Source organism: Streptopelia decaocto (assembly GCF_964273445.1).
Source record: "Streptopelia decaocto genome assembly, chromosome: 1".
Lineage (NCBI taxonomy): Eukaryota > Metazoa > Chordata > Aves > Columbiformes > Columbidae > Streptopelia > Streptopelia decaocto.
The window spans coordinates 38,689,199-38,702,996 of record NC_138663.1 but is presented as its reverse complement, the minus strand read 5'-3'; positions in this window follow the sequence as shown (position 1 = coordinate 38,702,996).

Sequence of the window (13,798 nt, the reverse complement as noted above, 5' to 3'; positions counted from 1 at the left end):
CCTTGAGAATAATGTCTTCTGTGCCAGTTGCCCTTGGCTCTGTTGACCTGGAACAACAATGCTTCAGGGAGGGAGAAAGAAAAAGGCTACTCGCTCTCTAGTCTTTTCAGGGCTCTTCAGGTATTGTGACTCCCTGTCGAAGCCACCTGAGAGATGGGGATGTTGCTCAGTCTGGAGTGTAATTTCCTGGCAGGAGACCCTCAGCTGAGACCTGGCAGCCTCATCTTGGCTCTTCAAAGCTTACTGCAATGTAACTTTCACAGACACTGGCTGTTCTCATTCTGATTTGGAGCTCTGTGTGGTGGTGTTGTTTTGGTTTGGGGTTTTTTTGTTTGTTTTTGTTTGTTTGTTTGTTTTTACTCCTTGGGGGGGGGGTCTTTCTCTCGTTCTTCTGTCACAGCTTCACATGTTTCCTCCCCTAGAGCTGTTTGTCAAGAGAAGCCTGGAACTGCTCTCTTTCCTGATCTCTGAGATCAAATCCAAATCTGGCAATGTTTAAAAAGGAAATGTGACAGACCCTACATGTCAAGCTGGGGTCAAGGATGGGGTCAGTTTGATGAGTTTCCCTCCAGCCACGTATGCATCTCTTGGAGAAATGTGGAGCTTTTAATCTTTCTCCATGAGTACTGGAAAAATACACAATATGAGGGTTTCAAGTTAGGGACTGTGAGCAGAATGATTCTCTGAAAGGTATAAAGGCAGAAATGATCTGCTGCTGTATCCCAAACAGGGGAAATGCAGGAGGGGAGGGGAATAGGAATATGTTGGAAATAGTAGGTTCTATATCCCTTCATGAAGACCCCGAAGGATTTGTTGAGGCAGAGTGGGAGGATGGAAATTAGGAGTGGGAAGACGTAAGGCTTTTCCTGGGTTGTAGAATGGTGTATGGAAGTAAAGTGGGAGGAAAAGTAATTTTTGCATGAGCCGTTGAGGGGAAAATGAGGATATAGTGGATAAAGCTGGATGACACTGCAGGTGGGAAGGCAGGTGGTAGTAAATAACAGAGATTTTCAGGGCCAAGATCAGTTTGGAGAATTCAGAGCCATTATGAGTAAGGTCAATGCTAACCATCAGTTTAGGCTCAATATGCAAGGCCTGCGTTAGAACCAGGCAGTATGAGTTAAAGTCTGCATGACAGGGTTGATGCTGGGATTCAATAGGACAAAAGCAAGAGTCCAGAATGATAAGCCTCAGAGTCATGTGGGGAGATAAGAACAGCAAGCTGTGATGCCATGAGGAGCAGTGGTTGGAGAGAGCATATCCAGATGAGACCAGAAAAAAGAGAGTAGGTAAGCTAAGGACACTATCAGACTATCAGAGTGGAAGAGTGTGAAGAGGTGTTGGAAATTCAGATTGAGTACAGTTCTTCCAAGAGGATTTCTAAGTAGGGGGAAATAGAGGCCTACAAGTGTTACCCACACATCTTTGTATTGTTTAAAACACAAATTAGTTCCAGTGCTATCTCTGTTTTCTTTTGCCACAAAAAGAGCTGATCTATTTAGTTTAAACTTTTTTTTTTCTGGGCAGGGGTGAGGGGGCAGGTAACAACACATAAACTTATGCCTAATTGTGCTGCAGCATCCTGAATACATCATGTTCATCCATTCAGGGAATGGAAAGAGAACCTGCACCTCACTCAACCAAGCGGAAGTGCCCACTGCAATTTTTGCATTGACATCTCACAGCAAAAGCTTTGTGATAGGTTCATACAGCAGAAGACCTTCCCAGAATATCAATATTCAACCACAAAAAATAGAAAAATGCAATGTATGTGATGCCAGTGTAAAGCAGATAGAAAACACTCTGTTCGTGAATAAAATTACCTACAATAAAAAAACATCTTCAGCTCCGCATGGGAGGAATCTCTTCTGTGTTGGTTTCCCTTCTCTGCTTTTGCTAATTTATTTTGAATCCTATGAAGCATCGCTTTTCTCTTAATCTAACAACTTTGTGTGGCCATTGTGTGCTATTTCTAGGACTTTGCTTTTGTAATGTTGTGTGGCTTCAGTCTGGGGACTGTGAAACCAGAAGTTTTGAAATTCAGGTTGCAGTTGAAGCATCAGGAATAAAATCAGCTTGTAAGGACAGCAGAACAGAGTATCTAGGAAAGATGTCTTACAGGGTTAAGATAATGCTTTTCAGTGTTATTGTCAGCAGCAAGAGATCAGGCTGCAATGAATGTGGAAATGTTAGATGAGGAAGGAACGCCGCTGGGTTTGGAAACAGATAACAAGTGTGGGTTTCTTGTAACTGAGGTAAATGCAGAGGAAAGGATGCTGCAAGTCTCTGGGTGCAGATGTCTGGGAGGTAGTAGAGGAGGTAAAGGAACGTTCTTGGACAATATGGTGAAACTGGGTAAGGGCAGGAAGATATTTCTGGTGGGAGCAAAAACAGAATAATGCAGAGTCTGTCCTCTCTGCTTTCTGGACCTATTGAGACCTGGGGATATTTTCCTTAAATAGACTAAATCATTGTTCTTTATGGCCTTCCCAGCTAAGAGTGCCAGTAAGGTGGCTTTCCGTCTTCAGCAAGACAGACCTGATCACTGGATGCCATTTTGGTCCACAACCATTTTGATATTTGATTCCTCTACACTGTCCATGCCTCTTGCCTTTTTCCTTCTAACTGTCCCTGCACATGAAGGTCTTATAACTATGCATCCCCGAAATTCTGCCACTCCTCCCATGCTAACAGCCCTTTCCATTATTTTAAGACTGTTTAGATCCTTCCATGTACTTTTCTTTCTGGTGTTATAAGATGCAGTTAGAAAAAAAACCTCACTGGTCTTTCTATCCACTACCACCCTCTCCTACCCCTCTCTTCTCTATCTGATACTGGGCTAGAGCCTTGTGCCTTGTTCAGTGGACCAGTTCTGCTGTGAAACTGGACTGGTACAGGAGCGGGAGACCTGTGCCCATGTTGGATGTGTGTCTCTGCGCGGGTGAGGGGCAGACGAGGCAGGCACCCTTTCCTCCTTTTTATCAGACTGTGCTCATTTATTCTACCATCTGTTTTCCCAGTGCCAGAGATGATGCTGGGGATATGTGACTTGGGGCACTCAGGCAGAAACTGGCCTGCACAAGGCCGGCCATGTGTTTGCCTCCTAGCGATGCAGCGGTCAGCAGCAAATTCTTTGCCGCCGCCTCCTCTCAGTATGGGAGAGAACAAGCGTGAGCTGGGTTGTGTAGGAGACACAAAGAGACGAAATATGGGAAGGAGGGGAAGAAGGGGAGAGAGATGGGCTGGGGTGCGTGTGTGAGAACTGTGGGAAGGAAGGACAGACAGACAGACAGATGGGCAGAGTGGGGGAGAAGGAAAGAGGAATGGCTTGTAGAGAGGGAAGGACAAGAACTGGGCAGGGGGAAACAAAGAAATGGATTGACTGAGGGACAGCGGGAGAAAGGCTGTGAAGGAGGAGAGTCAGGCAGGTGTGGGGTGGAAATAGATGGATTGTCTGTGGGAGAGAGATGTGTGTCAGCTAGGTACTACAGTAATAGGCAAGTGGATAACTACAGAGATGGAGATAAAGTGTGTGTGTGGTGGTGTCTGTGTGCGTGCTTATAGAGGCCTGTGTAAGGGGGAGTTGAGTGAATGACAGTGAGGAAGAAGCGCCATAAAGAAAGAGGAAAGGGATAAAGCAGAGGAACAAAAGAGCAAGGCTAGAGGTGAACCGTGGGGAAAAGAGAGGCATGGGAAGGCAAGGCAGCTCTCGGAGTGCAAACAAGAACTGGAACCAGGTAGTGGGGAGGAAGATGATTCATTTGAGAAGAAGGGAGGCTAACAGCATTTGTGTTTGGGGCTGAGGTTTTCTTACTGGGACCTGAGAGAGGATGCAGGGCAGAGATCAGAGCACAGTTCTGCATTACTAAACAGAAGCATTTTTGTGTATGCAGAGCTCACTGCCAGTGCACAGAGAGACCCAGTGGAGCTGGGAGTGTAAATGCCACTGTGCTGTGCAGATTGTTTCCTGTGTGCTGAACTGCAATACATACCTGAGCATCTGCAACTTGTGGACTGCCTGTTTCCAGTGTACCTGCTTGACTGCTGGGAGCTGTTTAACATGGCAGCTCAGGCATTTATTTATCCTTTTCTTCCCCCTCCTCTTGCCCTTTTCCTCTGAATGGAAAAGGAGATGTGAAAAAGCAGTGTCCAAATGCACAGGCACCTTCTTAATTCTTCCACTTCATGCTACAGACACCACCTTGCTTTACTGCCTGACTTGACTTCCTCTCCCTTCCCTTTGGCCAATTATTTTCCTTCTGTCCTTTGCTCTGTCTTTTTTTTGGTCTCCTTCTTTATCTCTTGCTTCAACTTTCTATCATTTTAATTTTTTTCTCTTCCCTGTACCTCCATCCCCCTTTTTGTGTTGTGTCCTAGACTCCTAGTTTAAATGTCTTCCCTTGTTGCAGCTTATTTCTTCTGGTTGCCCTGTTTCTTCTCTTCTGCTCCTTTTTATCTCTTCCTGATTCCTCCATATCTTTCTGTCTGTGCCTGTCTGCCTGCTTTTTCTCATTCACTGTCTGTCTTTCTTGAACTGGGTTGTGAATTCTGTTGGAATCAGAGTGGGACAAACTGTAAAACCAAGGTTCCCGGAGGGCCAGGTTGTGATCATTTTATTTTTACAATGTCCTTGGATGTGTAAAGGTGTTTGTTTGAGGGGGAGGAGCAGTGCATGTGCTCCATGTGGGAGAAGAGAGAGGAGCACAGGCCAGAACGAATGAAGCTTAGAACTAATATAGGTCAGTTGCAGAGTCCCAGTTGTCTGTGAAACAGAGAAGTGGTTTGTGGCTTCAGACTGACTACTAGAAAGATGACAACTGAACAGTTTTATTGAAAAGATGCAAACAACCTAGAAAAGTGTCCTGTGAAATGATGCGGTAGTGATAAGCATGGGAGGAGGACCAGCTCTGTGCAGGGGACTGCTCATCTCCCAGCCACCCCCTTAACCCAGGGAATAACCAGCCTGAAATTCCCTTGTCCTGCCTCGGAGCTGTCTCCTCCTGTGCATGGTCCTGTCTCCCTGATATGGAGCGGGGAGCACGGCTGAGCTACGCTTCCTTGTGCCCCCTACCATACTTGCTCACTGTGTCAAAGCAAAAAAAACCAGAACAAACAAATTAGAGACCACAAAGGAGAACCATACCCCACACCCTTGGAAGATGGGCCGGAGCTTTTGACCAACCTCTGCTGGGGTCTGTGCTGCCAAGGAGACCCACACAGCCAGAGGAGAGGCATCATCAAGGCCCTGAGCCTGGTCTGGTGGAGCTGGATGAGCCATGTGTGCTGCTGGGAATTGCATTGCTCTGTGGTAGACTCCTCACTTCCCATGATTTGCCACTGTATGAGAAAACGCTGCTTTCAGACTGTTCCCAGAAATTTTCACATGTGGTCAGTCGCTGCAGCGAAGGACTGAAAGTGGCAAATCCCAATGAGCCCAGCATTTGGTGTTCGGATTTCTGATTTAATTTCTAGTAATAATTTTGGTTTTATATGAGGTCAAAGTTAATCTGCTAGGATGACATCAAAGCACGCATCCAGATTTTCAGAGGTATTTGGAGCCTCTACCTCTCTGCAAAATCAATGTGAGATACTGACTGCTCAGCACAACTGAAAGTTGGGACAGTTCTTCAATGTCTGAACATGGAGTTAGAAGCCTGAATAGACATGTGTGTTTTATTTCTTTTTAAAACAGGCCTCTCTTCCCAAGGCAGAGAATATCACCACTCTATGATTCCTACCTGTGGTATACTCTTCTGTGCATCACCATAATGCTCCAGTCTAGCACCTGACTGGCTTAATGTGATGTGTTTAACCTACTTCCTCTATAGGAATTCACACTGGGGATCCTAAACGATTACAATGGTAATGTAAACCCAAATCCTAGGAATTCATATAATGGCTCTCTGGACACGATGTGCCAGCTGGCTTTCTCTGAAACAGTCTCTAAAGTACACATAGATCTCATGGGATAGTTCCCTATGTGGGACTACAGCAAGAAACCCTTTTCACATTAAAATCAGTAGCCTGTTACTGACATCAGTGGGACCTGGAGATTTTGAATTTTCTAAGATTGCCTACTCACTGGGCTTCTGAATGGGTATTGGAATACATGCGTCTCTTGCTTTGTTCCTCTGAAAAGTTACAGGGACTAAATAACCTATCCCAGAAATGAATCATTTCTCTTGTTTTGTTTAGTATAGAATCATAGAATTGCTTCAGTTGGAAGAGACCCTCAAGATCATTGAGTCCAGCCATAACCTAGTTATAGCACTATGTTCCTTCAAGAGTCTCTTTTAACCCTGATTTATTATAGAGCATCAGAAAAATTAAAAGTTCAATATTACTCCCATGATACCCTAAACTATCTGACAGAAGATGAGCCAGTGATGTCTTAAAGAAGACAAAAATGTATATAGCTGACTTGTAGAAGGGTTACCTGCATCAGTACCACCAGGCCCAGGAGAGCAAGTCTGTCCCTGTACAGGATGCCTCAGTGATACCTCTGTGACTGCTGAGGACCAAATAGCAAAATCTCATGTTTGGGCTGGATTGGGGCTTTAAATGATAATACCGAATAGATGAGGCTGCACAAGATCCTCTTCTCCATCCCTATCTGTGTCCTTTACACTGGAAAAAAATCTGATATTACAGAATATTGATCAGTGTCAACATGAAGCACTCTCACTGTAGGCCTCACCTTTCCCTCAGCATTTAACATTGTACTGATGTTTCCAGGAAGACTGTGTAAACCTTCAGTTCAGGAAAAAAAAAAAAAAAAGCAACAACAACAAGGCCTTTCTCTTTCTTGCCTTATTCTTCACAATTCTCTGATTTCTGCTATGTTTACATCAAAACAGTATTTTTTTTTCTTTAAGAACCAAACCACAGCTGCTGCACATTTTCTTACTGGGGTTTCATGAACCTATTTGTCAAGAAATGATGACTTTTTTAGTTTGTGGATTCTGAAGTTGACCAGGAGAGACCATCCCATACCATGAGAGGCAAATCAGAAGTGAGATACTGTTCTAGTTAGTGGAAGGATGGACAAAGGCTTTATTTACATCAAGATAGTTATTTGTGCCCATATTTCATGCCAAATGGACAGAGATACCCATTGCTTCTCTGATCCATTCTGGAGACCCTTTCCCTCTGCTTTGACCTTAGAGCAGATTCTGATCACAAAACCTGTGACATAACCTTTTCAACCAACTTTTTGTTTCCTGGAATATGCTTCCAGAGTTGGATGTACATGCATGTTGGTGGGAACTACCTGTGCCTGGTTTTGGATATGAATGGGAAGAAAGATTTCCAGAAAGGATCTGGGGCTACAGCAAAGGAGAAGGAATGTCTGTATGCTTGTGAATAAGCATATATTGGTGTATGGTTTATCAAAGAGTAAGGATGTGTAGAGACGTTTTTGTTTATACACAGGATGGTCCAGCATGAAGGTAGCCTGGGATTATAGATCAAGTGTAGAAAAATGTGTGCTCTGGAGTGGAAAAGTATGAGGGACAGCACTTGAGTGGGTGGGATAGTGCCTCTAGTTTAACATAGTTATGCAGATACATTGGGGTAGACATGCTGGTGGGATGGGGAATGTTCTCATAATGGATTTTCTCTGCCAGTCTTATTCAGTAAATTTGTATCTATATGTGTGCATATATCCTCACTGAAGATACTTTACCAAATACTGGAATTGCAGCTAGAGTGACTTGTTAGCAGCCTGCCCTCTGTTAGAGCTAATGGGTTGCAGGTATTGATTTTTGTTTTCTATTCCTATTGATTAGGAGGCTGCTGTACATACAAATCTCAGCACGGCATGGAAAGAGAAAGAGAGGCAAAACAGTTCACATCCCAGCAATTCATGATGGTGGAAAATTCATCCTGGGAATCACAGTCTTTTCCCACCATCTCTTTCAAATAAAGAAGGAAATCTTTGCCTTTTTGAAGAAATCAACCCATATGACTCATGAGCTGACACTTCTTTTTCTAACCATCTTCAGGTATTAAACGTTGCAAAGGTTACCATTCAACAGAAGAAAAGGTTGTGTGAGACAAGGGAGTCTTGCATGGAAAGCACAGGAGTTCTGCTTTCAAGACTCAATCTGGAACAAATTTATTTGGTATCCATGAGTACCCAACTGATTTATAACAGCACCCAGATCCCACTAGTATCAGTGCAAATATTTTCCTTTTGGTGGACTTTTCAATTATGTTCTGAATTTTTAGTGCCTCTGTGACTCTGCAAACTAGTGAATGCTACTTTGGAAGAGTATTAAGAGGTTAAATGAACTGTTTGCACAACAGTTAGCTTGGAAGAGGATACAGGTCAGAAACTGAGGGAGGTATGTATTATTGCAGTCTCATACTTGGTCCCTGCTAGAGTTCCACTTCTGTCTAACACAGGAGTTTTTACTGCACTCTCCAGGCAGCATCAGAACCACTTTTGCATGGAAACCCACTCATTTTAATTGTATCCTCTATGCCCCTTCTTTTTTGTTCCTTTCTGCTCGCAGTGTTACACTGGAGATGAATCTCCTGTAGTATTTTAGTATTTGATTTTTAAACTGCCCTTTCTATCGGTCCTCAACTTACAAGAACCTGAAGATAAGGAGAGAGGAGCACTGAGGCTTTTTCCATGTGTATTTATCTCTCTATCTTTATCTCATCTCCATCTCTATCTCTACCATTTCCAATTGTGATTCTCTGGCAAAACCACAAATCTTCTTTCCTCACTTTGTTAGTTTGTTAAATTAGTCTAAGAAAACCACCAACATGCAGATATGAGGTGAATAATAATTCTTAAATGCTTTAGGACCCTCAGCTTTGGAGGGTAGTGATGATTGCTCTGATCACCCCCTTTGCTTTACAGATATGTGACTTTTTTCAACTTTCTCCAGTGAAATCTCTTAAATAATAATTCTTTCTGCATCATATCTCACTTCTATCTTCTCTGCCCCATTGCCTTCCAGTTCTATAAACATCACCCGAACTCCAATTTATTTTTCCTAACATCTCCTCTGCTGGTGTATCTGTCTATTAACACCTCTGGTCTCCCTGCAAATACAGCTGCATCAACTCCATCTCTTTTACATCTCATTAGAGCAGCTCCTTCTGAGGTGGTCTCTCCAGGATGAAGATTCCTAGACACCAGTTTTCATAAACTATCGCTGTCTGATTTTTTTCCTATGGGCTGAAAAGCTTCACTGCAGCACTCCATGCACAAACACTCTATTCAGTGCCATTACCATCCCATGGAGTTGCTTCTGACTTCATGCCCTTCATCTCCCTTCCTGCATCTTTATTGTGCCCCTTTTTTTCCTACAGCTCTGCCCCTTCTCGCCATAAATAGCAGCACTCTTGGTTTGCCATTGGAAGCAGACTTCCTGCAGCTCCCTGTCTCATCAGCTTCTCATTTCAAGTAATTTAAAATGTAATTTAAAATCTCTCTATTTCCTCCAGACTATTAATTTCTCTCTCCTTACTCTTCTATAGATGTCATTCTGTGTCACGTTATTCAGTAAGACGCGACTGTTGTAAAAACCTGCCACGGTGTTTTTATTGCATATTCTTGTTTCGTATCATCATTTTTAATGATTCTTTGTAGGAAAGATGAAATCTCAACACCACATCTACCCACAGCACAAGCAGTCACACAGGACGTTCTGGCATTTGCATTGCCTTTGTTCCATTCTTCTCCTCTGCATTTAGACCTGTAGAGAGATTATTGTGAATGGTCTAAGACTATATAAGTAGGGTAACAGGAAGATGATTATTTCTGGAAATTGGGAAGTGTGAGGTAGGAAGCTGTGTTTAGTCCTGATCCTGAGATGTTCTAAGCCCTCATAGTTCTCACTCCTCTTAGACAGAGATTAAAGAACTCACTACCCTGCAAACATGGCCTTCTCATGCTGGCAGTTGAGGGACAACATGTTACTGTAGTCACCTGAAACCAAACTTGTCAAAGCTGCAGAAATATGTAATAAAGGCAACAATAAAGGGTTGGTTTGAGGGTCTCTGTTTTGGCCCAGCTGCTGTTTCATCCTCTGTATCTGACTGGATTTGTTAAGTGGAAAGATAAGTAATCCTTGACATTTCAGCACTATTTTTCTTGTTACAGATGAAACCTGTAATTTCTCAATGTTGGGGTCCCCTGCAAGCCCAAATCCAGAATCTCTGCAGTGATCACTTTCTTACCCTACTAGTCTTGCTAGACTCAGATACTACTAGAAGAAAGTTCCTCAACTCAGAGACAACCTGTCCAGCCCAGCATAGCCTGACCCAAAGCAGCACTGCCATTTGTAGCAGTAAAATAAACACTTAGCCATCTGGGCTACAGAGGTGAGCCCTAAATGTAAAAACATAACATCATCCCTTCTCTCCCTCTCCTCTTTGAATGACCCTGCTGTGTCAGCATGGGTGAGATTTCAAAGGGCCTGAGACCTTTTTGCCTCCACTCTGGCCAGTTGGCTTGTGTGGCATTACTAGAAGAGCTGTGCTACACTTTTTTGAGCATACAGAGTAACTGAGGAGCCCACTTGCCTAGGAGCTATGAGTTTCACAGTTTTCCAAAGTGCCTTTCCTGTCCACACATGTGATGTTGTTGCCTGATGGATCTGAGTGCCAGAAGAGAGAGTTGAAGTTTTTCCTCTTCAGAGTCTTTCAGGTTCCTGGCCCAGCTTTTCTATCCTGCTTTGAAGAATGAGAAGACTTGAATACTGTGGTGGGGTTGGAGGGGCATGACCACCAATGCAAAAAGAAAATGGTTCAGAGTCCCAATAATTACTTACTCCTCCCTTATCCCTTCTCTCTTCAAGGCTCCTTCATTCTTTCAGTGGAAATGTCTCAGAAGGGAAGGAGAGGTCCTCAAGTGATCTTCACTAGCCTTCCCAGTTAGGAGCCTCACTGGGCCTCTTCCTCACCACAGGACGTCCCTGTAGAGCCATAATCTCCCACCAGCTTAGGAATGTTCTCTGCATCTCTCTGCCTCTCAAATTCCTTTGAACCAAGAACAACAGTTCAGAGATCCTGTCCACAGCTGCCATTTTCTGCACTTCTGCAGTAGGCTGTACTCAGAGTGACAAAGGTGTGTTGGGGCCACCTCCCTTGTCCATCTGCATCTCTTTGGCAGCACAGTGAGTGCAGAAAGAGAAGGCCATCTCCTGTGGCAGAGGGCAAGGCCTAGAGTCTCCCAGGTGAGGCTAGAGACTGTGGTTGTTCCCCAACAATGTGGCAGTGGTCTCAGCCTGCACTGTCTCCTACCACTGCTTCCTCTATCCCTTCTCCTGCCTCCCCCAGGGCCTCTCCTGCCTGTTAGTGGGGATCTGCATATGTCTGATGCCAGACACCATAAGTGCTTGCCGGTAAACACCCCTGTCTTGGTCTTAGTGGCAAGGGCAGCCTTGTCTGTGCCCTCAAAACTGGGGAAATTACCAGTGGTCTGTAGGGCAGCCAGTGCCCCCTCTTCTGCTTGCTATAGAGCCCTTCATGTCCAACAGTCCTAGGGGAGATTGTCCTGAAAGGGCAGTTCCAGTCTGCACCCAGAGAAGGAGAAAGGAGGAGAAATAAATGGAGTAAGGAAATTGCAATGTGGCTGAAGCCCTTCAACTGGTTCAATTTCCCATCACCCCCTTTCCTCAGCCCTGCTCTCCCACACAGAACGGCAGTGAACCTAAAGCAGCTCTTCTGGTCTCTTTTTCACTGAACAATGAATCCGATCAGAGAGAAACAAAATCGGTAGCATCAAGAATTAGATTCTTTCTTTTCTTTATGATCGTTGCATTAATGAGCAGCTACATGTATAGAACCAGGAGGTGACTAATGTAATTAACCTGGTGTAATGATACTGCTGAGGAAGAGAGAGAGGATTATGACAAACTTAGATGTCAGTATTGCACAATTTTGTATGTGTTCCCGGTACTATCGGGTTGTGTCTGACACAGGAAACTTAAGCAGTGATAGATTTTAGTCTGCATCCATTCAGCTCATGCATTTATCTGTGCAAAACGAGGATATGAAAGGTGGATTTCTTTCCAGGGGTTGGGGAAAGGGGGGAGGAGGGAAAGGATTCAGTTTGGTGTTTCCTTTTCTTAACAAAATAATGGTAAGAATAATAAATTGTCCTTTCTCGTGAAGAATCTTCCCAAAATGTCTGCTTCTTGGAGTAGGTACTGGGATTTTACAGAAAGCTATAAAGACGAAGTCAGAACACAGGGATTCACACAACACTGGTCAGGGGGAGACAGAGGGAGGGAAAATGAGCAACACCAAAACATATGCAACTTGCAGCGAACCCGAGAAGAGTGAAGAGCAAACACTTACAAATCGTAACAACAGCAAGAGTAATAACAATAAATGCTTATTTTTAAATTACCCTTCCACGTTACATTTCACCCGTCTGCCGGGGAGAGAAACGGCTGACTGAAGTTTAGCGCGGGTCTAACCGCGGTGTGCGGGTTGCGCTTGCAGCTCTGGGCACGTACGGCGGGGGTGCAAAGGAGGCTGAGCTGTGGGGCGGAGGTTGGGGGGCAGAAACCGAGAAAGCGGGAGAGCCCCAGCTACTCGTTCCTCCGGGCTCCGCGGCAGCCGGCGGCGAGCAGCCCTTCCCGGGGCTGGCAGCGGCGGGCTAAGGCGCAAGGGAGGGGGAGAGGCTGCCCCCCCTCCGCCCCTCCCCGCCTGCCTGCCCGCGCAGAGCGGAGGAGGGCGGCTGCCGCCCGCGGATGCTGGGGCGCGGGCGGCGCGGGCAGGGCGCGCAGCGCGGGCAGGGGAGCTGTCCTTCAGCACCGCGGGCCCGGCGGCGCGCCTCCCGCACCGCCGCCCGCCGAGCCGTCCTGCAGCAGCGGGAGCCCGGCAGCGCCGCTCCCGCCCCGCCGCCCGGGGAGCTGTCCTTCAGCACCACCGGCCGCCGCCGCCGCCGCGGGGGAGCCGTCCAGCGCCGCGCCGCCGCCGCCGCCGCCGCCTTGATGCAGTAGCGGGGCCCGGGAGTCGCCGGGGGCCGCCGCGGGGCAGGGGGTGCCGCAGCCGGGCTCCGCTCCGCGCCCCCCGCCCGGGAGGGGCGCCGCGCCTGTCCCCCTCCCCCGCCCCTTCCCCTCAGGAGCCCCCCTCTCTCCTCGCCCACCTCCGCCGGGAGCGAGCACCGCGGCTGTGCGAAAAAGCCATGGGAGGCAAGACCTCGGCACCTGTTCAGCTGAAATCAAGGGCTTACAGTATACTGGGCAGTCTGGCTTGGTGGTAGGAGCGAGCGAAAGGAAGGAGAAGCAAGCGAGAAAAAGTGAGAGAGGATTGGAGCGACTGCCGCTGCCGGGAAAAAAAAAAAAAATAAAAACCCAAGGAAGATAACTGGGAAGGAAAAGGATTTTCATGGCGCAGGCTGCAGAGCTAAGCAAGAAGACTGAAGGTTGCATCTCTGCTCTTACAGTCTCTAACTGTCTAGGTCCAGATAATGAGAGATTGTGTTGAGGATGCTGCTGCTGCTCCCCTGTTCACTGTGGAAGCCATCTCCAAATTAGCCATTACATATGGAAACTGGAGACCAGAATTTTAGAAAAAGGGATTAAGGCGTCTCGTTTTGGGGGGGTTTTCTCTTTATTTGTTTGGTTTTTATTGGTTCTTTTCTCTCTCTCTTTTTTTTCTTTTTCCTTTTTCCTTTTTTTATATTTCAACCAGAACGTTTCCGATTTAAAAGGCAAGCCTCTTCCCGTGTGGTCTTTCTAATTTACACTTTTTTCCGTGGGCTTTCTTACCTCCCTTTTTTGATATCTATCTCTCTATATACACCCATTATATTATTAGTTGGAAT